We start from the raw sequence: 24,791 nt of genomic DNA, 5'->3' as shown, positions 1-24,791 counted from the left end.
TTGATCCATGGGGAGTCCTTCATTCATTAAGTGGCATGAGAAGGAAGAGTACAAGCATCAGTTACAAAAATGAGTTTTATACCTCCATACTAAAAAATGGCCAAAAAATGTAGAACTCTGATGGAGAAATAGACAACGCCATTGCATTCGTGGCATCAAGAAATGCTGAAACCATATAAAATTTGTCAAAATCTGATAAAGTGGAAATTCAGCCCTCCTGCAAAATTCTGCCTCGAACTGTGTGCACTGGCTCCTTCCCCTAGGCACACTGATAAAATGCGTTTAGATATAATTTGCTGGTGGATTTTCAAAATTTGATGGTTGGTTGAGTTGGTTAAGTATCTGGTTATTATGGAGGAGGTTGGGCGGTCAAACCTCGCCTCCTCCTTTTTTTACATAATAAAAATTCTTTAATTAAATTATGGGTTTGGCTGGGCCCACCTTGAGAGGCCTGCCCCCCCATACCTACCTCCATCTCTGTGTTATTTTTAAATGGGAAGTTGGTTGCTTTCATGATTGGGTCCATGCTTAGGGGCTGGTCATACCCAACTCCCTTGTATATTGAGCCGTGGTTGTTGTGAGGGTTGTGGGGTAGCAGGGTCATGGCTGCCCACCCCATATTGATTGTAGTTGGTTCCGTGGGAGGGGTCAGGGGTTGTGGCCCACCCCTCCACCAATATTGTTATGCTATTACATGTACGGGTTGGGGTGGTGGGTTTGGTGGTCCACCACCCCTTTTTTTTGTTGTATAAAGCAAACTGTGCATTTTTGAAAATTCGGTTTTTTGACCAAAGGAGTTGTTTTAACCAGGCAACAATTTTTCCTAGAATCTGACCAGAGTTGGATGGATTCCGTCCACCAGAAAAATTCCAAATTGCACATTCATTAATCCTACCTAGTTATCAAAAGTCAACCCAAGATTGACTATCTCTATCTCCTTCATCCGGACTCGGAATGGAGTGTCGTTTGCACCATTGGAATCAGGGCAACGAGCACTTCAATATGATGTCGAGTTCATCATCTTTCCACCACTTTGAATTTTAAGCCTTTTCCATGCCACGGGTGTCTAGAGATCCTCCTGGATCAATCCTCCCTACTAAGGAGCTTTTGGACCCCAAAAGCATTTACACTTAGCTCACAGTTTGTGTCCTTTCAACCCACAATTTCGATCACCTACACGCAAAACTAGTACATTTTTTTTTTTTTACAATCATGCACACCACACATGACTTAATAACCCTTCCTTCCCAAGAGTTTATAACACACACTCCTTGGCCAAGGATTACATAAAAAGTAATACTTCAACTACTAATAAATAAAGGCCAAAATATCATTGCTACATTTTGAGGTGATAGGAAACACACCATCACTTTTACATTTACTTGTGATGTATGATTTACAATGGTGGCCATAACAACCTACTATCTTAGAAAAACCAACTTAGTAAAGTAGACCACGATGAATGGGGTGGATTCATTTGCTAAACATGTTCACCTTTTGGCTCCTCTAGTGATGTTTCTAGAGCATGGAGCATCAGACATGCGGTTTGTTGGTGTTCCTCTTTGTTGCAATGGCTACAATGATTCTTTTTCCTCCAAACTTTTAGGGTTTCCTTGGGGCACTTTCCTCTGGTGTTCCTTTGATAAGTGTTTATGGGTCCCTCACTATTGCTGGACTGTGAGGGGGAAATTTCATCATCTGTCGTTGGCTAGTTACTAGTTGTATTGGAGCTTTCTCCCATTTCCTCTCTGGCGTATTTGAGTCATGCACAATGTGGCAATTCCTCGACTTCGATGGGGTTTATGATGCCTTGGCATTTGTTGCCGAGGCCCTTCTCCTGATACCCCATCTTCTTCTAGTTTGGATCCAATCCTTGTAGTATGTGTTACACAGTAATTTGTCACTGCCTTCCTACCAGTCTTCCTACTATGTCATGAGTCCAAATCATCCATGCTCATGCTCTCTAATGTTGCCAAATGACCCACTTTGCCAAAGTTTTTCTACCATCACGATTGTTGTAAAAATAAACGCGTTGATGAGCGCTCCAAAACAGACCGAACACGCTGCCAGCGCAGAAGTACACGTGATTCCCACGATGGTCGAATTTCATGAGACAACGCGACTGTTACTTATATTTGATCACGTTAACATGACTTTCTTCGTTATGCAGTATCGATGTCAGCGCTCCAGTGCAATTATGCACCCGCGATGATCTAGTCTGGGCGAGTTTGTTCTAACAGCCGGCCTTCCAGATGATTCCAGACCTGATTGTTGGCCTTGTGTATGTCACCCTCCCTTCTCTGGCATGTCTGTTTCATCATTTGAGCCACCTTCCTTGGAGATAAGCTCATCCTCCCATCATTCATGGAGACTTCTTCTCCTATTTAAGCTTCCACCATTGCTATGAGCTGCTAGTTTTGGAATTCATGGTGTTTGGAGTGTTGCTGATAGTGTGTGAGCTTGATAGGTAGCTGGTGTGACAAGTGTGGGATTGTTAGAGAGCTTAAGGAAGGTTGTGAAGTGTTTTGATCTTGTGTAAATTTGTGTGAGAGAGAGTTTTGTCTTGGGAGATCTACCTTCAAGGGTGAATGCTTGAGGAACTTGCTGGCTGGACCCTCTTGAGAAGGATTTGACGTCATAACTATGGTTGTATTCTTCTTTGTTTATCAACAATAGACGACTATCATTATGGTTCCAATCTTATTGTCTTTATGATGGTGTTTGAGTTATATCCTTTCTGACTGATATATAGTTGCATCTATTGGATTTTATGCTTGTGTTTGTATCGTTCTTTGCATGTGCAGGTGTCCGTGCACGAGGATCGTGAGGATTGTGACCAGTCGGGGCAAAGGAATGGGAGCATCGACTCTTCTACAAGTACTAGCGTTGGAATCCAGGTAGGCCTTCATCATTGGTCTTTAATTTTCAATTAGGAACCTGCGTGTTAGCGTTGTTTGATTGTTGCTAGACTCTATTTGGACTAGTAGGGATCGCCTCTGTCCGCAGAAGGGATTTACCTCCACAACAATTTGGTGACTCCACTGGGGATTTACCTCCACAACAATTTGGCGACTCCGCTGGGGAGTTTACCTTGTTGTTTGATTTGTAACCTTTAGACAGAGCCTGAAGCACGGCCAGATAGCATTCGAAACGCTATTGCTCTGCATTAGCGAAGTAGATCAATGCCACTTCAGTCAATCCTCGGTTTGGTTTACGAACTGAACAGCTTGGAGCTAGCTTTTGTCCTTTTTGTTCATTATTTCCTTGAGTTTGTTTTTTCTCTCTTTTCAAAGTTTGGGGATTAGTTTTCTGTTTTTTGGTTTCCTGGTTCAGTCTAGGAGGTGCCTTGTTTGTTTAAAGATTGCTACCTTAGTTTGGGAGTTTTTGGTTTGATTGTGGCCGTTTTTGAGCATCATCATGGTTTATAATTAAACAGTCGCGCTGTCATCGTGCAGCCCTTTCTGTGACCTCCTGATCATTGCGTTAATACACCAAACAGTCGCGATGGTTCTGAAAATCGGAGCATCGCGGGTAAAGCGTGTACTTCCACACTGACATCGCATTGTTGCTGCACGTAGTTCTTTATCAGCACATTGTTGTTGTGTACCACCCGCGCTGATTCCTGTAGAATTTAATTTCTTCAATTCTGCCTCCTGAGCCTGTTGGTCTTGCTGTCCCTTGCTATTCTCACTTGGTTTTTAACTGGTTTTCACTGTCTGGAGATTGAAGCACTTTCTTGTGAGTCTTGTTGAGCGAATCTTGCTTTTTGTCTTGTGACCTAGTTTTATCATTCCAAGTTTGTTGGATCAACTTTGCTTGGTTACTCGTTTGCAAAGGTTCGTTTACTGCTTGCTATTGGTCTGGTGAAGCCTTCCTCTTTACTTGCTTTTCCTTGGTTGTTTAAGTGATTGTTGTTGAACCAGTCTTGACATTGTTTCGATTTCTTTTCACTACCCAGACACGGATCACAGTTTTTTGGGGTCAACCGATTCTTCTCACATTTGTTTGTTATTATTTCTCAAAAAAAATTTAATGCACTTTGCCATCAAAAAAAAGAAAAATCTCTTTTGCTTTGTATTAGTTAATGAGAACTAGAAGCTTTTCATTTTGATTAGTGATTAGTGATCTCAAAGAAAATTTTGTGAATTTCCATTAGCTGCATTAGGGAAGCTATTTGCTGTTTTGTGATCATTTCATTTGCGTGAAAGCCCTCCAACCCTCTCGTAACTAGCATTCATTGAATGGAATGACATATTTTGGCATATAGTTTGCATTTAGGCAATTTTGAGAGATTTCATACGGTAAGGCCTGAAAACCGAAACCTAATACAAGATCAACCTTAAAATGAACTGAATGAACCTAAAAACGCATTGGAACATAATGCTCACTGTTTAGAGGTCTAGGCTAGAGACGTGCTCTGGCGTCGTTAAACCTAGTCACTTTTGTTTCACTTAAGGTTGGGTGATTCCTCCTTCCGTGACGCAATAGTAGTCTAGCATGGACTTGAGCTCCCACGTACCGTCGAGTATATGGGGAGACCCCACTAGGTTATCATCCTTTATCCATAGGAAGCCGTGTCTGCCGCCTTATAAGCCGTAACACACTGAACACAACATTCAGGAAGATTGACTGCCGTACGGGAAGTCCTTGGTTTTCATATGACTGCCAAGGTGTATATGCAGTTTTATGGATTTGTTTGGTAAACCTTTTTGCCTAGCTCTCCAGAGTAGTCACTTTTGATCCTTTTCAGACTCCCTAAAAGAAAAGGCTCATCTGAGCATTTGTCACTTCGGGCTCATTAAACATTCGAAGGTGACTAGAGTCATCTTTTTGTCCTTTTCTCGACTCTTAGAAAATGAAAAGGTCAAGTTATGTCCTTGTGTCTTAAAATTTATTCGGCCGCGATTAACATTTACCCGGTTAGATCTTGTTTGCGTTAGTTTGAGTAGGGTCCTTTCTCGTTAGTTTCCCTAGGATTTGTTTTGAAGTTTATCATCCTGGCGGAATCATCGATCCCGTCTCCCGTTCTGAGTGATCAAGGGTCTCCGTCTTCTGTTTCTCCTGAGGTACCGGTTGTGAGTGATACTCTCCCTGTTATCCCGAGTATCCAACCGATTAACTCTCGTGCTCCAGACGACGAGGCTTACGAAATTCACTGGAACCCCATTTGGGAGCCTTACGAAGACGATATTCCTTTTACCCCTCTTGGTGTTTCGACCCCAATGTCTACCTCTGACATGGATGATACATCTCCTAGAGTGAGTGAGACACCTGTTTTGTCAAGTATCGAAACTCCTATCCCGGCCACATCTCCGGTACCCTCACGCTATAAGTCCTTGAGGGATAATGTGGGTACTAGGATCCCTTCTTCAGGTACCATGTGGGATCTCCACATCACTCCCACTACGGGATCTTTTGTTTCACAAGTTCACAGTACACCCATCACTTCATTTCCAACTGTTCCGACTGTTTGTGTAGCATATTCAACACCGGTTGTTAGTGCCATTACGACATCTTTAGCTGTGACTACTCGTGCTGGTTTGTCTCACGGCCTAGTAAGTAGTGGCCAGCTGGCACATACACCCAGAGTTGTTCATCCTGCACAAAGTGCGCCGCCCTCTTCTAGTCCCACTCCAGGAGGGGGGCGATATGATCAATATATGCAAGCTATCTAGGATCCGAGCTGGCAAGGTCCGTTTTATTACTACGATTCCACAGGTCAATACCTTTATCTTTCCAGGCCCTTGCCTACTCAGCTTGTTGTTGAGGTCTCGGTACCATTATCTGTTGCCTTGGGCGCCACCACTTACCATGGTGGCCAAGCAATGCCTGCACAGCTTCAGGGACCACCTAACCAAGGCCAGCCATCTTACGTGCAAACCCCCCAAGGGCAGCAATATTACGGCCAGTCTTACCCAGGGCAACTTGGGGGCCCACAAGGACAACCCTATCAGGGACAACCTTCGGCCGCTGGTGGTCTGTCTTTAACTTATCTTACTCAACCTTCTGGTAATCCGGGGCAACCTGGTATTCAGCAAGGTTACCCGTCTGGGCAACCGGGACAACCTTACATCCAACAAGGTCAACCTAGTGTCCAGCAAGGTTATCCATCTGGACAAGCAGGACAACCTTATATGCAACAAGGACAACCTGGAATCCAGCAAGGGTACCCTTCTAGGTAGGGCGGTCAGCCTTACGTGCAGCAAGGCCAACCCACTACCCAGCCTAGTCATCCATCTGGACAAGTTCGTCAACCTCAAGGTCAACTAGATGTCCAGCCCACTCAGCCATCTGTCCCACAAGGACAACCCTCAGTTGTACAAGGACAACCTAATACCCACCAAGCTCATCCTTCTGGGCAAACGGGTCCGTCCCAAACTCAACCAGGACAACCTTCCGGCCAGATGGCCCAAGCTCAACCTTTGCAAGGACATCCTTCTGGGCCCCAGACTCAAACTGGTCTTCAGATACAAGGTGGGTTGCAATCCCAACCTTCTTACCAAGCGTAGCCTGGTCATCAGGCTCAGTATGGAGCTCAGCAACTGTATAGTTACCTGCAACCTCAGGGGCAAAATCAGTTGGCCCCGTATCAAAATTATCAACAAATGCAGGTCACTCCTTATCAGAATTACCAGCAACAGTATGTTGCTCCTGCGCGTCAAGTTGGTAATCCATGGGGTGCTGGGGGGCAGATCCAGAGTCAACCATCCGGTTATGGACAGAAACCCTATGGACAAAATCCCTATGGGCAGAACCCTTATGGGCCAGGCCCGTCCGGACAAAGTCCATGGGGGCAACCGCTGCCTGGTTGGAAATCTGGTATCACCTCTTATTCGCGGCCAAAGATGTCCTTCAATCGTCAGTTACCTTTCTTAGCAACATTGGAACTGCCATATGTGTCCAAATTGACTAATGATCCCATTCTTCATAATCCATATCGGCCACCAGTTCCAACCAAGATACCCGGTGATTGTCCCAAATTCGATGGCAAAGCGGGAGAGGACCCTCAAGCCCACGTTATGACCTATCACCTTTGGTGTTCGTCAAATTCGTGGCTTGATGATTCCATCCGGCTCTGCGTTTTCCAAAGGACTCTCACCGGCTTGGCTGCTAAGTGGTACATTGAGTTGAATCACGGATCCTTTCAAGATTTCAACTCGTTGGCAATGGAATTTCTAACTCACTTTTAGCTGCCCATTCGGTATGAGACAGGGATGCATCTCCTTACGTCTCTTAAACAGGACACGACAACGCATATATCTAATCATATACATGAATGGAGATGGCGTCGTTGTTTGATCATGTTCTGGATTCCTGATTAGCTCCTAACCGATTGGTTTATAACCTCCTTTGTCCCCATAATCGCGTGAGACATTGCTATGGGAGCTTGTGTGACTGAAGAGCAAGCTATCGCGCGTGCTTAGTACCTTGACTTAGTTTATTCTCAGTCAGGTACCTTATATGATTATTTGCCTGATGCCCCGAGACCAGGAACATCCAAAGCTCTGCCAAAGCCCTCTGTTGACGGTGTTATTGGCTCTATAAATGCATCTTCAAAGAAATCATATGCGAACCCTGGGAAGCAAAAACCGAATGCTTCAAACGTAAACACTTCTCAGGATCAATCTAATTCTAGAAATACTTTCGAGGTCAACGCCGTCCAGTCCACCACGACAGATAAATCTTCGAAAGGAAAGAAGAAGGGGAAAGCTAAGAATAAATATGAGCAGCCTAGACAGGACTCCCCTAAACCTCCACCCAAGGAAGGAGCCAAATGTAAACTCAAGTATCCTTGTCTTATCTGTGACAAGGATCACTATACTAAATACTTCCCCAGGTGGTCCGAAGTTAGTCGATTGTTGAAAGGTGCTCCTGGGATTCCTGCTGTGCTCAAAGAACCTTTCCCCTCACAACAAACTCAAACGGTGGCAGATCCATCACAACCCTCTTCTTCATTTGGCTCTCAAGTATTTATGGCTGGGACGATTCCCGTCCACATCAGTACTGAGACAAAAGAATATCCGTTGCATGCCGGGAAAGAGCCTGAGGTCCCCTTCACTGCTCCTCCGTCCAGTTCTGCTCCACTCCATATCGAGAGACCTAGCACTGAGACGCCCATCCGACCCCCTCCAAAAGGTGTACTCCGGAAGTCTTCTTACAACCCTAATGCTCATGCTGCCCAGCACTACAGCATCGTTGAGGACTTAGCTCAGGCTTCATCTGCTATGTCAGCCTTAGAAGTGCTCCAGAGCTACCCCTCCTAGAGGAAGTCCTTGCTATCGGCCATCGGCGGCATAGACCCGGCTGACTCGGATCTGATTTCTTTTGACCTCGAAGGCTATACGCCGAGACTACCTCACCAAATCACTTTCCTCATACAGGTCATTATCAATACTAAAATGATTCATCGTATAGTCATTGATGAAGGTGCTTTGACTTGCATCATGTCTGTTACCTGTTGGAAAGCTATTGGTTCTCTGACGCTGAGCCAGTCTCCTACAACATTAGAAGCCTTTGACGGAAGAGAGTCTTGTCCTTATGGTATACTCCAACGGTTGCCCATCTCTTTGGAAGGGAAGATGGTCGAAGTGGAGGTCGAAGTTGTCGATGCTAATCTTACCTACAACCTCCTCCTCAGACGTAGCTGGACATACGCCATGCAAGCCGTGGCTTCATCTCTTTTCTGTGTCATCTGTTTCCCTCATCAGGGGAAGGTTGTCACCATGGACCAGCTCTCCTTCTTTGCCTCCTCTTCCGAAGGCAACGTGCCTTTTGTGGAGCATACCTCCAAATCATGTGAGAGTGTGGGAGCCAGACTCTTTAAAGATCCAGCCCTGATGGGTGTCCTTTCCCTCCCACCTCCTAATCTCACTCCTATTAATATGATTTCCGTGTGCTCTAATCCGTGGGTCCTTCCTCCCACTAATTAGATAGAATCTTGGGGCAATATGATGCCGTTGAGTCCTACCGAGCTCAACTACATTGAAATCGTTGCTGCATCGGCTCCCCCTCCCGAACCTGCTCCTCCGAGCATGGTTCCCAACTCGTATGTTCATTCCCCTTGGCTTGGAGATGATGCTACTTCGGATCCGTTAAAGAAAATATTTACTTCCGATGAAGCCATTATTGATACCATGTATCTCAAGGAACTCCCTTGGTCTGATCATCACGACTCTTCCTCATTTCTCCCTGCCCATCAGGAAATGATCACCTGTCTCGAACGGTTTGCTCCTTGTCTCCCATCTCAACCCCTTCAAACACCTATTCAAGTTTATCAAGTGTCGTCTGAAGGAAATATGGGAAACATTACGCAGATCCAACCCATCGACATCTCTGCGAAACCAGGGATTGTCGAGCACATTCACATTGAAGTCACTTGTACTCCGGAGGAAATTCAGCTCTACATCGATCTTTTTCGCGAATTTCGCGATGTCTTTGCTTGGTCCTACGAAGAAATGCTCGGCATTGACCCTAGCATAGTGGTGCATGAGATACCCACGTATCTGGGTGATAAGCCTGTTCGCTAACGTCTACGCCCCGTGCACCCCTGAAAGGCTGCAGCCATTAAAGTAGAAGTTGAAAAGCTTCTCAAGGCTGGTTTCATTTACTGCATTCCACTTACGGATTGGGTTTCTAACATCGTCCCTGTGAACAAAAGATAGGGCACCATTCGAGTCTGTGTTGATTACCATGACATCAACTGGGCCTATCCTAAGAATAACTTCCCCACACCCTTCATCGATCAGCTCATTGATGAGTGCGCAGGGAGCGAAATCTATTCATTTATGGACGGTTTTTCTGGGTATAACCAGATCAATATTGCACCCGCTGATCAACATAAGACTGCCTTTATCTATCCTTGGGGAACTTTTGCTTACAAAAAGCTCCCTTTCGGTTTGAGGAACATTGGTGCTACCTTCCAACGTGCAATGTCCTATGCTTTTCATGACATTCGTCACATTCTACAATCATACCTGGATGATCTACCAGCTCATTCAGTCAAACGGCAAGACCACCCTTCCCATCTTCGTGAGATCTTTCTCCGCTGTCGACACTACCGCATCAGGATTAATCCTCATAAATGTGTCTTCTGCATTTAATCAGGTAGACTACTCGGGTTTATCATCTCCCGAGAGGACATCCGTATGGATCCCCTTAAAGTCGAAGCTATTATGAATCTTCCTCCCCCTGCTTCTTTGCAGCAGTTGCAGAGCTTGCAGGGCAAAGCAAATTTCTTAAGATGATACGTTCCGAACTATGCCGAAGTGGCTAAAGGCTTTACATGGTTATTGAAGCGAGATACCCCTTTTCATTAGGATGCTATCACTTAGGAGTCTTTCGAGCGTCTCAAGGCTCTCCTTGTTTCTGCTCCATTATTGCGTCCTCCGAATTACCATCACGATTATACTCTGTATTTGGCTGCCGCCAATGCCACTATCGGCATGGTTCTCGTGCAAGACGACGATGATGACACTGAGCATGTCATATATTACCTTAGCCGCAACCTTTTAGACACAGAAACTTGATACGCTTACATCGAGAAGTTGGCATTGGCCGCCATTTGTGCCATCCAACGTTTCCGGCATTATATCTTGTTGCGTACCACGACCGTGATTTCTGATTGCAACCCGATGACGTACATTTTGTCATGTCAGTTGCTGGGGGGCAAATACTCAAAGTGGATCATCATCCTCCAAGAGTTTGACTTGGAATTTACTGCTGCCAAGTCTAAGAAGTCCCTGGTCTTTGCTGAGTTACTTTGCTCTTTGCCATCTCCTTCTGCACCCTCTCACGCAGAGGACCATATCCCAGATGAAACTCTATTCCTAATCAGCACCCTCGATCCCTGGTACGGGGATATCATTGTATATCTGTAGACATCCTCTTTCCGTCCCGCTGTGTCCAAGGATGCTCGGCAATGGATCCGTCATCAGTCTCAACCCTAACGTATTATCGGGGACACCCTGTACCGTCTCAGTGTTGACTCCATCCTCCGCCAATGTCTAACTCTCGAGGAAGCTGAGCGAGTCCTGAATGACTACCACTCTGGCGCCTGTGGTGGTCACATGTCCGGATATGCCACAGCTGAAAACATCCTCCGCGCCGGTTATTTTTGGCCCTCCATTTTTAAGGATTGCATTCTTGCCGTCCATTCGTGTCACGCGTGCCAGATATACCAGCGGAAGATGCGTGCGCCACCAGCTCCTCTGCACCCTGTTGTCACCGTTGGCCCTTTTGCAAAATGGGGCATTGATTATACAACCTATAACCCTCGCTCGGCCGGGGGCCATGGGTATATTATCGTTGCTGTCGATTACTTTACAAAATGGGCCGAGGCAATGCCCACATTAACTGAAGACGATCACACAGCGACGCAGTTTTTGTTCAACCATGTTATTTCACAGTTCGGAGTTCCTCAGGGCATCGTCACGGATCACAGGAAGCATTTCCGTAATCACATGACTACCGAACTGACAACCCAACTAGGCTTACGACATGACATTTCGACCCCATACTATCCTCAGCCGAATGGCCAGGTTGAAGCCGTTAACAAGATTTTGGTTACGATGCTTCAACGTACTGTTGGCATGCATAAGTCTAATTGGCATTTGATGTTATTTCCCGCCTTGTGGGCCTACCAAACCTCTGTGAAGGATGCCACCGGTTTCACTCCATTTCAATTAGTTTACGGACTGGAGGCTACCCTTCCTATCGAATGCGAAATCCCTTCGTTAAAATTGGTCGTTGAGTTGCTTCCCAACACTACATCGGTAGAGGAACGTCTTCTTTACCTAGAACGGCTAGACGAGACCCGTCGCCTAGCCTCTCTAGCTATTGAAGCACAAAAGAAGAGAGTTAAAACTCACTTTGACCATACCATCCATCCTCGTTCCTTTGTTGAGGGAGATTTAGTCCTGCTATACGATAAGGCAAATGACAAGCTGGGGGCAGGCAAACTCGAGCCCATGTGGCTAGACCCTTACATTGTAAAGAGAGTTTTGCAGAAGGGGGCATATGAGCTAGTTGACTACAAAGGTAATCCTGTTGATAAGCCCCGCAATGGGCTGTACTTGAAAAAGTAATATGCATGATTCCATGCACTTCGGTTTGTACATACGTGTGTTTTAGCAAGTCTGTTGTGTGTGTGTGTTTTCATGTTTTTGGCTTGGTGTGAAGGTGTGATTGCCACTTATTGTGTCTTTTGCTTCTTGTACAGATGTCTGGTGCACCTTACGTTGGTTTCGCTGACGGTACCTGCCGCAGCACTCGCAATTTGTCTTCTGCAGCGAGGGTGATCTACGATCCTCACGGTGAGTTGATACATCTTTAAGGTGTGTGTTTAGGTTGTACCACAAACAATGTCGCTGAATATAGTGTTGTGATTCAATTATTGGCCGAGGCAATTAATCTCAATATTCATACATTGGTTGTCAACCTGGACTCTCAACTTGTCGTCCATCAGCTCAATGGGCGATATTCCATTAGAGACCGTCACATATTAAGGTTGTATTTATGTGTTAAATTGTTAGAAAGGAATTTTGATTTCATTACATATCAGCATATTCCACGACGATTAAACACATTATCTGATGCATTGGCTAATCATGTCTTAGATAGACATTTGCGTAACATATAATCAAAACATCATACAAGCAAGCACATAAAAGCACAATAATAAACCATAGGAATATGTATATATATATATATCGTGTGGCACACCAAGGTGCTCAAAAATAAGTGTACATGTCTAAATAAGGCCTATGTTCTCTGTACATCTGAGACACATGTCTCTCAAAAATCACCAGTAGGAAATAAAGACCTAGATATCTACTATGGTGGGTTGTGCTCCCTATACTGCACAGCCGCTCATGCCACTCGCCTCAAAAGGCGGTGCATCCTAGGTTTTACTCCCACTGTATGGATCTGGGATGCTATGGGGACCTCCTCTATCCCAGGTAATCTGGAATCCCTATCAGCAAGCCCTTGAGGTTCCATATCACGGTCTCCATCGCGTCATCTCCTGGAGGAGCCAGGGCTAGAGCTCCAATGCCCTGCACATCCCTCTGCACCTCTGGAGCCAGGCCGAGGGGTCTCATCGGTCCTACATTTGCATACCATAGCATTCGACATGAGGACATGTACATGAAAAAATAAAAAACATCACAAAAATAAAAAATCAAAAAATGAGATCAAGTGTCTTACCGCCATCATCCCACTGCTCTCCAGCAAGCAGCGGCATGTCTGGGTCTCCGCGGAAGTCTAGGCCAGCATAAGGCCAGTCCTCCACAAAAATAGTCTACCGCTCCAACCACTCTCGGAAGTATACCCCCCACGCAACTGGTCGACCGCCACGTCCTTGTGGCATGACATGGCCCCATCGTGTGGCCCTCATCTCACGAGGCCTAGGTGGATCCAAGACCATATCTTGCAGTTACAATGCTGGCACCCGCTCCAGCGTGAGTGGGAGTAAGATCGATCCGTAGCCAAACTGCTTCGACTCACCACGATGGAAGTTGGTCAGTTGTCTCTTCATGTTTGCTGCTACTGCCTCTGCCCAGTTAAATATGGTAGGATTCAAGCATTCGAGAGCCAGTCGGAGATGGGTCTTCGAGGCCTTGTGTTGGGCTTGGGAGCCCGCTGCCCGTGTCACCATGGAGAGCATAGTTCGAGGGATGATGTCCTCCACCATAGGAATCGCTATCTTTCCGCTCTGCGACTTGCGTGCCCGTGGGCACACCTGAGCCATCAACATGTCTAGAGTATCACCACCGGGTCGCTGCCCCTCTAGAATAGGCCTCTCACCTCGACGTGACAACCCGGTCAAAAAATAGATGTCTGTGTAATCAAAATCAATGTCTCGGCCTCGGATAATGAACTTCCAATCAGTGGGATTCTAGGCTCTGATCAAGAGTTCCAGAAGGTTAGGCTGTGCTCGCAGGCGTGGAGTTAAGAAAAATTTAAGCAACCCACACCCCCGCAATGCATTTCGACACCTAGCATTGGAAAAAGCCGCTATGTCCTCGTTATCGTGAGTGTGTTCCTGCCAAATGAACGCCATTATACCCTACATGATCAAAAAATTTCATTAGGGCCCAGTTTACAAAGTTTCACACATTAATTTTATCAAAAAACTTGTTGCGCGATGTTAGCGCGACTGTTTTTAAAACAGTCGCGCTAATAATGGGCGCCTTTGATATTTTTTCCAGGTCAATGTGGAAGTACATCAATCTTCCGCGCTGATTCGGGAGTGGCCCGTGGAAGTTTTTTTCGGTCAGCGCGGACCCAATAGGGAAATCCGCGCTGACCGAGAGCGGAATGCGTTTTGAAAAATCCGCTCAAACAACCACTTGCCACCGTTAAAATGCAGAAAAAAGACTTCAAAATGGAGCGTAAGGCAAGATGTATCTACCTGGAACTGACTTCAGGATGGAGGATGCACGTACGAGGTGGAATTTCACTCGTCAACGTCAAAGCTCCAAGTCGCTCCACAAAGGTCCAAAGGTAACAATGGTAAAAAAATTTGCTTACCCCCCTATTTATGGTAAATTTTGAAAAATTAAATATTATTTTTTCATAAATATGGGTTTTTCATGATGGTTTTTACCATATGCTTGGTTCCGATATAGTTTTACTATGTTTTTATGCACATTGTCTACATTATCTCGAACGGGTTTACGTGTGCAGTGTTCCTTGTGCAAGATCTCAGTTGGTGGAATTACGACAGTTCTATGCGCACTTGGTCCCGAAACGTCATCTTTAAGCTCTTTTTCGAGGTGAAACAAGAAAAGATAGCCGAGTCTCCCTCTCGACTCGTTAAAAGAAGCGAGAGGTGGTCGCCTTTAAGCTCTTTTTTCGACCGTTTAAACTTAAAAATATCGTCGGGTTTTTATCGTTTCAAACTCGTCACTGGCTACAAAACGATGTGCTTCTGACTGCTTTTCTACTTTTTTGGGTCGAAGTCACTACTTATGAAAAGTACTCCTCGATCATACTCATCGGGCGGTTCTCTCGGGCATTGTTTTATACTTTTTTGGGCTCGAGAGACACAAATTTACGAAAAAGGACCCCCCTGGAGTTCACTTTTCTGCTGTCTTTTTAGACTCTCTAAACAGGAAAAGACGCCAAGTTCTTCCTTTGTCAGACTCGTTAAAACTTAATGACATTGGATTCTTTCAAGCATTTGCTATCCCCGTCAAGCTTGTCACCAAAAAATAACTAGGGTACTCACCAGCAATGGTGGGGAAAATGGAACCACAATCATTGTCATGTCGGCAGTATATCGCTCTTGAACATGGCACTTGTCTGCATTCGAGTCTGGGTGGGAACATCTCATCTTGTTTTTATGCTTGCCTCCGTGGGTTTGGGTTATCCTGTTTGACCTCTCATCTGCTCATTGCCTTGTCACCATGACCCCTGTTTATTTAATGTCAAATACTGCCAAGTCCACTGTTGTGCCGCCAATATGTTCAAGAGAAGTTGACCTCTACAAGAATACTCAACCTCCCTCTGATACCTCACGCAAAATATCTTATCCTCCTCTGTCTCGTGTCGATGATGTGGGAAACATTATGGCCCACCTTCAATCAAAGGCAACTTCCTGTCGACTTCAGCTCATTATCCAGGAAGTTGACCTAGAGACTCCCTTTAGGTGCCTTGGAGCCTGCATGCCTCAATGGCAGGTTCTTCGTGTTCGACGCGAGGTTTTCATCATTGACCTCCGATCGAATGATTCTACGGGTGCTCGACGCCAGCTCACTCATTCGCACGCCGTAGATTGTACCTATAGTACCTTGAGGACCATTGTCATTATTGGTGGTACCTCTCGCGTCTGTTAATAGTTTTCATCATTGACTGGTAATCAGACGATGTTCTTTCTTGTTCGACTTCAACTCCTATATTCGCATGCTTGAACTTGTACTTTGTTCGGGTCGAGATGGAGCGCAAGACCCTGGATTTTGTATATTGAGATCCAGGTTGTGACTTTATGGATTATTATAATCATTACATGACTCATTGATGGATGGTTGTGCCCATACCTAAGTCTTCATGGATGGCTGCGACCATACCTTTATTATCATCACAGTCTCATCAGCTGGGTGGCTGCATCCATACCACAGAACTCTTTCGTATGTATTTTGGATGGCTCCGCCCATGCCTAGACTACATGTAATTGATTATTAGAGATGTCAGTTGTACTTGCGTGCAGGTTCTTCCTGGTGGTGTTCCAGTTCAGTTAGTTTCATAAAGCATTTCACCCCTCCCACTCTCTCGGGCTTCATGCTTTAGGGGGCATCTGTTACACAATAATTTGTCACTGTCTTCCCACCAGTCTTCCTACTGTGTCATGAGTCCAAATCATCCATGCTCATGCTCTCTAATGTTGCCAAATGACCCACTTTGCCAAAGTTTTGCTATCATCGCGACTGTTGTAAAAATAAATGCGCTGATGAGCGCTCCAAAACAGACCGAACGCGTTGCCAGTGTGGAAGTACACGTGATTCCCGCGATGGTCGAATTTCATGAGACAGCGCAACTGTTACTTATATTTGATCATGCTGACATGACTTTCTTCGTTATGCAGTTGCGATGTCAGCGCTCCAGTGCTGTTATGCACCCACGATGATCCAGTCTGGGCGAGTTTGTTCTAACATCCGGCCTTCCAGATGATTCCAAACTTGGTTGTTGGCCTTGTGTATGTCGCCCTCCCTTCTCTGGCATGTCTTTTTCGTCATTTGAGCCACCTTCCTTGGAGATAAGCTCATCCTCCCACCATTCATGGAGACTCCTTCTCCTATTTAAGCTTCCGCCATTGCTATGAGCTGCTAGTTTTGGAATTCATGGTGTTTGGAGTGTTGCTAATAGTGTGTGAGCTTGATAAGTAGCTGGTGTGACAGGTGTGGGATTGTTAGAGAGCTTAAGGAAGGTTGTGAAGTGTTTTTATCTTGTGTAAATTTGTGTGAGAGAGAGTTTTGTCTTGGGAGATCTACCTTCAATGGTGAATTCTTGAGGAACTTGCTGGCTGGACCCTCTTGAGAAGGATTTGACATCAGAACTATGGTTGTATTCTTCTTTGTTTATCAATAATAGACGACTGTCATTATGGTTCCACTCTTATTGTCTTTATGATGGTGTTTGAGTTATATCCTTTTTGACTGATATATAGTTGCATCTATTGGATTTTATGCTTGTGTTTGTATCGTTCTTTGCATGTGTAGGTGTCCGTGCACGAGGATCATGAGGATTGTGACCAGTTAGGACAAAGGAACGGGAGCATCGACTCTTCTAAAAGTACTAGCATTGGAATCCAGGTAGGCCTTCATCATTGGTCTTTAATTTGCAATTAGGAACCTGCGTGTTAGCGTTGTTTGATTGTTGCTAGACCCTATTTGGACTAGTAGGGATCGCCTCTATCCACAGAGGGGATTTACCTCCACAACAGTATGTTTTTCAAAAGTAGTGAATTCTTCATCATGAAAATCATATGAAATCGAGGAATCGCTTTTTACCTCCGGATAGTGATGTTGTAGCTTTTCCAAGGCCTCATCTTTGGCTTGCAACTAGACAAGTAATCTTTTTTTTTCTTCCCTTGCCTCCTGTAGAAGCCTCCTTAGATCAGCATTCTCATCTTGCATGCGGTGGTTGATCTCCTCAAGCTCTTAGAGTCCTGCTGCGAGGAGTGACCTTTTCGTTATGTCTGTTGAAATCCTTGATTCATGGCTGAAATCAGACCCCAAATCTATGGGTGCTCCTACCACGATCCAAAGAGTCGTAAACTTCATTTCATAGCTAGAATCAGACCCCAAGTCAATGGGCCTACCTCATGCAAATCATGCAGTTGTGACCTTCTCATCTTCCTTTGACTCAAAATCTTGATTTTGTTGCATGGTGGTGACGACCTTCTGCTTCCCCTTTCTTTCATTCCTTTCAGGTCTCAGCTCAGGTTGCAACTTCCAACAATTTTCTTCATCATGCCCCTCTTTCTCACAATGTGTACAAGAGGGCTTTTCTCCCCTTCTCTTGGCTGCTATGACTCTCTTTGGGTGGTCATACCATTCAGATGTTCCCCTATTTTCCATATGAATGGCATTTACACTAGCTGAGCTAATAGTAGTAGGTTCAAACAATAATAATGAATGTTTAATGTAACTATGTAATGATCCAATATACATAGTTACTACTTCAAGTGAGTCAAGTGCAATGCCCAAATTAAGTGCTTGTTTTCTAAACTCCTTGGTAAAGCTTTGAACATCCTGACCTCTACCTTGCCTTAAGTATTGCCAATCCATTAAGGTTTTTTGCTTATAACCCAAGGGATAAAATTGTTCCTTTAATGCAGAAATGAAACTAGGCCATGAGGAAATAAGATTACCCACACTCTTACTGCTACACAATTTTTTCTCCCACCATACGATAGTGGTGCCACTCAATCAAAGAGAGGCCAACTGAATCTTTTCCTCATCCTCTTTGATCTGCCCAATCATGCAGCAGATCTTAATCTACCTAATCGAGTTATCAAGATTTTCCACATTACCTTCACCATTATACATGGCAAGATCAAATTTGACATCTAATTTAAAGAAAGGTTTCTTAGATGCACCCCTTGAATTTCTACGATGATGATGATGAGAGGAAGAAGATCTTTCACTCATGGAAGGAGAAGGAGGAGGTTGTTCTTCACCATTTCCATGCACTGAAGCTTGTTCTTTTGCCTTTTTCCCTTCTACTTTCTCGAGCCTTGAAAGCAACTAACTAACATTTTCTGCCATTGTATAGAAGGTTTTGTGGAAATTGAGCTCTTGTTCATAACGAGCCTCTTCATCTGCCATGTTTCTCCTTCGATGTGCATGCCCCACTTCGGGATCAAAATAATTTAGTTTCCCTTCACCTCTTCGAAGCTTGTTTCTGGTTAGCATACAAACATGCAATTCACATCTAAAAACACCTACTCTGATACCACTTGATCCAAGATATTATGCTTATAGATGTATTAAAGAATTACATGCATATAGTTGTATCTTAACATAGAAATTTAATGTGCACATGAGAGAAGAGAAGAAACACATAAAGCATGAAAGAAGACAACAAGACTTGATAACGGAGTTTGTCTAACTTGGACTACGTCTCCGAGCCCTGCTCGATCAATGGGGAGGCCTTCATTCATTAAGTGGCATGAGAAAGAAGAGTACAAGCATCTGTTACAAAAATGAGTTTTATACCTCCATACTGAAAAATGGCTGAAAAATGCAGAACTCTGATGGAGAAACAAACAACACCATTGTGTTCGTGCCATCAAGAAATGCTAAAACCATATAAAATTTGTCAAAATCTCACAAAGTGGAAATTCGGTCCTCCTACAAAATTTTGCCTTGAACTATGTGCACTGCCTCCCTCCCCTCAGCACACTGATAAACTACATTTAAATATAAATTCGCCAGTATATTTTGCAAAGTTGACAGTTGGATAAGTTGGTTAGGGATCCGGTTATTATGGAGGAGGTTGGGCGGTCAAACCCCACCTCCTCCTTTTTTTACATAATAAAACTTCTTTAATTAAATTGTGGGTTGGGCTGGGCCCGCCCCCCATACCTACCTCCATCTCCATGCTATTTTTAAATGGGAAGTTGGTTTGTTTAGAGGATTGGGTCCCTGCCCAAGGGTCAACCCTACCCAACTCCCTCGTATATTGATCCGTGTTTGTTATGAGGGTTTTGTGGTGGCATGGTCATGTCGCCCACCCCATATTGATTGCAGTTGGTTCTGTGGGAGGGGTCGGGGGTTGTGGCCCACCCCTCCACCAATATTGTTATGTTGTTAAGTGTACGGGTTGGCGTGGTGGGGTTGGTTGCCTGCCACCCCTTTTTTATATTTTTTTGTTGTATAAAACAAACTACGCATTTTTGAAAATTCGTTTTTTTTACCAAAGGAGTCTCTTTAGCGAGGCAACAATTTTTCCTAGAATCTATCTGGGGTTGGCCAGATTCCATCCACCGGAAAAAATCCAAGTTGCACCTTCATTAATCTTGCGGAGTCATCAAAATTGAACCCAACTTTGACTGGCTGTATCTCCTTCATCTGGACTCGGATTGGAGTGTTGTTTGCACATTTGGAATCAGGGCAATGAGCACTTCGATCTGATGTCAATTTCATCATGTTTTTTCCAATTTGAATTTTGAGCCTTTTCCATGCCAATGGTGTCTAGGGATCCACCTGGATCAAGAACCATGGCAGCCTATTTAGCGGGATATGATGTAAGGGCCTAATTCACAATTTCAAGGTTATGCATATCCACCTTAAAGTAATTGGAACACACCTTTTCCTTGGCAACATTGGCCATCTCAACCCCAAAACCAATCTTGGCAACAAGGTTGGCAAGGAACTTATGGGATCCATAATATCCTCAATATTTTCCTCAATATCCTCCATACCCAACTCGATGTTGTCCCTACCATTCATCTCCACCACAACCCCAACCCCAACCACATCCATCTCAAATATCCACTCCTACTCAATTACATGTACCACCATTTCCAAACCCACACATTGAAGTAGCTCAACCCACATGGACCATCTCACATGCTCCATGGTTAAACTGCGTTGTATCCCACCTAAATACACACGGGAGGTGCGATGCATCTTGAAAAGCCCTTCTATGGGGTGCGATGGGTGAGAATGGACAAATGGCAGGGTCAATCTGCAAGGTGGAGGATCATGGAATCTTCCAGAAACACCTCCTGTGACACTTGCCTCTCTGCATTCGCCCAGGGATGAGGAAGAGATCATCAATCTCCAAGTGTTATGAAGAACTATCAGAGAGAGGACACTAATCAAATCTCAAAAGCTGACTCACCCCCCTTGCAAACATCTATATATGGATCCCTCATCCCAGAGATCCAGAGGCTGGAATTTTGTATCTTGTAAGGAAGTGTTATTGGTTTCTTGGTGCAACATCATAGTGTTGGGTGATCTAAGCTTTTCATGAGGTGAAGAAGGGCTTTCTTGCTGAGAGGATGATGCTGGGTCAGAATAATTGGTTGTAATCCTCTTTGCTATTCTTGATTATTAATAAAGCTATTCAAATTTTCCTCCACATTCTTGTATGATTGATGATATATGCATTTGTGTGGTCAATATATATCTGATCCTATATTGTTTACGATAATAGATCTATGTTCTTGGATAGTACTATGCCGCTTTGATTCTACAGGTGCCCTTTGAAGCTGGGTAGACAAGGAAGCGAGTGGCAAAGATCTATAAGAAGGGAGAGGAATCAAACAAGGAACCAAGCACAAGAGTCACTTTAGGCTCATTAAAAATTGAAGGTGACTAGAGTCATATTTTGTTTTTTCTCGACTCTTAAAAATTGAAAAAACGAGTTGTGTCAAAGCATCTAAAATTCATTTAATTCAGAAACATATTTCCCCTTTATTTTTAGTTGATCAGGTAATCCGCAATCATGGAAGAAAGTCAATTGAAACCCCGTTGTTCGCGGAGGCTTACGAGTCAACCGTCTTTGTCTCCAGAATCGAAATTGTGACGGACAAAGCAAACTCGTTTAACCGGTTCCAAATCCCCTGGTAAAGTTAGAACAGGCGTTGCGACACCTTCAGAGACTTTGGTTACTCCAAACATTTCTGGTATCCCTGCCTTTACAGAAGAAGTTCAGCAGCCACAAAAGGATAGTAGAATTGATCCTAGTGTGAAGGTAAACACTTGTATTACTGGACCAGTTCCAACTACAGCTGATTTGGAAGGTGTTATTCCCCGAACATCTGTCACTGCAGATTCTATACCTTCTTCATCACCAAAAATATTTTACAGACCTGACTGTCTACCTCTTCCACTTGGGCTGATTGCTATAGAAGATTGTGGAGGATCCTCCATCTAGTACTCCATCGAAATTTGGAGTCGGGATCACTCTATATCCTTCTTCATCAGAAATTAGTCTATTGTCATTGGAATCTCCTGTAGAATCGCTAGGCAATCTTTTGGATAGACTAGAAATGTCTGAACAATCATCCACATCTAGGACTGTGTCATCCGACACAGCGACAACAGAACTTCCTGTTGTCACTCCAACAATGTTCGCCGGCATACAATCTGTCCCAACTAACTCTCAATCGCTAGAAGGGGCCCACTCAGGGGCTATTTCGATAGTATGGTCCGTTCCTATTTGTTCATCTGGAATAGTATCCGGGAACTCTTATGTTGAGTCTCAGCAAATTGATCCTCCAGGGTGTCAATTTGGGCAGTCTGGTCCTCAAGGACAAACAATTCCCTTGAGTACCGGATTACCGTCGTATGGGGGCCAATATACCCTTTCATTTTCTCCTCCGGGGGGACAACCATACGAGAGTTCACAACAAAATTCAGGTTATTCTGGAATTACATCTACCGGTTGGGTGCCCATACTGCCTCAACAACCAAGAGTTGTATATTCGATGCAACAATGGTTACCTATGTCAAATATACCAACTACGTCGGCTATTGTGACAGTGTCGCAAGTACAAGTGTTTCCTGTTGTATGCCAACCTCAGGTTTCTCAGGTTGTAATGCAACAGCCTCTTGTCCTTGCGACTCAACCACAATCACCAACTAGTGGAATGAAACAGGCCCAAACGGGTAAAATTACCCCTCATCTTGGTCAAACGGTCAGTATTGGACAACATCACTTGGCTTCGAAACCATGGCTGGTGTAATACCAACAACCACAATTGCAACAAGTATACCAAGGATCTGAGCAACAAATCTTCGCAAATAATGGGCAATCGTATATTCAAAATGGTCAAAATCAACCATTCTACAATGGTTATGCCCATCAACCTTACCAAAGTTACCAGCATCAAATTCATTATGCTAGTATGCAAAGACCAACTGCTCAGGGCATTCCATCCTATCCTGGGTATGCTTCGCCAAACCTGAATCAACAGTTACCCTTCGTGGCAACTTTAGAGTTACCAGATCTAAATTGGCTAACAAACGATCCAGTTGCTTACGTGTTGTAGACATTTTTTGGCATTACAACCCCAAGCATGAAATGTTCATAAACCAAGGGATCCTAAGTCCCTAAAATTGTTGTTCTAACACCTAAAGGAACAAGGTCAACAAATTACAGCTTCTCCCACAAGTTCTCCATGAAAAACTGCTCAGAATTAGTCAAAACAGGATCATTTCAGCTGCTCCACTGGCCAAGTGCGTTGCATCTCACCTAAATACACTGTGTGGGTGCGTTGCATTTTAGAAATCCCTTCTATGGGGTGCGATGGGCGAGAAATGACAAATGGCAGTGTCATTCCGTGAGGTGGAGAGGCAATGGAAGCTTCCAAAAACTTCTCCTGTGACACTTGCCTCTCTGAATTCGACCAAGGATGAGTAAGAGATAATCAATCTCCAAGTGGAAGCAAGAACTATCAGAGGGAAGACACTAATCAAATCATAATCTGACTCATCTCCATTACAGATATCTATATATGGATCCCTCATCCCAGAGATCCAGAGGCTGGAATTTCGCATATTGTAAGGAATTTCTGTTGGTTTCTTGAGATAAACATCAGATTGTTGGGTGATCTAAGCTTTGTATGAGGTGAAGAGGGGCTTCCTTGTTGAGAGGTTGATGCTGGGTCAGAACAACTGGTTGTAAATCTTGGCTCTTTCTTGTTTATCAATAAAAGCTATTCAAGTTTTCCTCCATACTCTTGTGTCATTGATGTTTGCTGCATTTGTATGGTCAATTTATATTTGATCCTAGATTGTTTATGATTATAGATCCATGTCTTTGTATAGTGCTATGCTACTGTGATCTTGCAGGTACTTTATGAAGCTGGGCGTGAAAGGGAACAAGTAGTGAAAGACTATCAAGGAAGAGAGGAATCAAATCAAGGGATTAGCGCAAGACAGAGGTTGGTCTTCTTGTTCCTCTCTATCTACAATTCATAAAGGAAAAACGAAAGTAGCTTTACTCTGTTTGTTTCTAAGGTAGCTGTCACACCTTAGTGGGATAGAGCAGTTCTATATAGACACTTTTCCCTATAACATTACGCCCCTTGGTGGCCAACGATTTCGCATAAACTTCTGTTAGATATTCCTAAATTTAATGGAAATCCGAGTGAAGACCCGTCGAATCATGTGATGACATTTCATCTGTGGTGTTCATCAAACACCCTAAATGATTATTCGATTAGGCTTCACCTTTTTCAGAGGACATTAACTGGTTCGGCAGCAAAATGGTATATCGAGCTACCCACAGCTTCAATTGACAACTTCAGTGCCCTAGCCAGAACCTTTTTAACCCATTTGCAGTTACCCATAAGGTACGAAATGGGAACAGAACTTCTTACCAATTTCAAGCAAACAATGGCCACTCACATATTCGATCATATTCATGAGTGGCGACGTCGTCATAGAATGGTAAAAACATATGTTCCTGATCAGCTTTTAGCTGAATGGTTTATTAAGTCATTATTACCTTCCATTACAGAAGATGGGCAAAAGGAGGAGTCGTCACTGAAGAGCAAGTTATTGCTCGTGCACAATATTTAGACTTGATTTATACCCAGTCTGGCACGCTCTACGATAAAATCCCTGACACTCCCAGACCGGAATTTTCCGTCCCTCCTCATCCTAAATCGAACAATGACTCTCATGCTAGCGATGGCGTGATTGGTACGACAAACACGAAATCGACAAAGGCTACATGTAAAAAGGTAGGTAATATTTCTAGTCAAAATGCAAAAGAAGAACTTCTCACCTTGGAAGTAAATTCCGTCTTGACTAATAAAGGAAAAGAAACCAAGC

Source organism: Pinus tabuliformis, chromosome 9, assembly GCF_031772625.1.
Source record: "Pinus tabuliformis cultivar Carrire ecotype Pingquan chromosome 9, CPIR1, whole genome shotgun sequence".
Classification (NCBI taxonomy): domain Eukaryota; kingdom Viridiplantae; phylum Streptophyta; class Pinopsida; order Pinales; family Pinaceae; genus Pinus; species Pinus tabuliformis.
Note: the sequence above shows the minus strand (reverse complement) of the source record.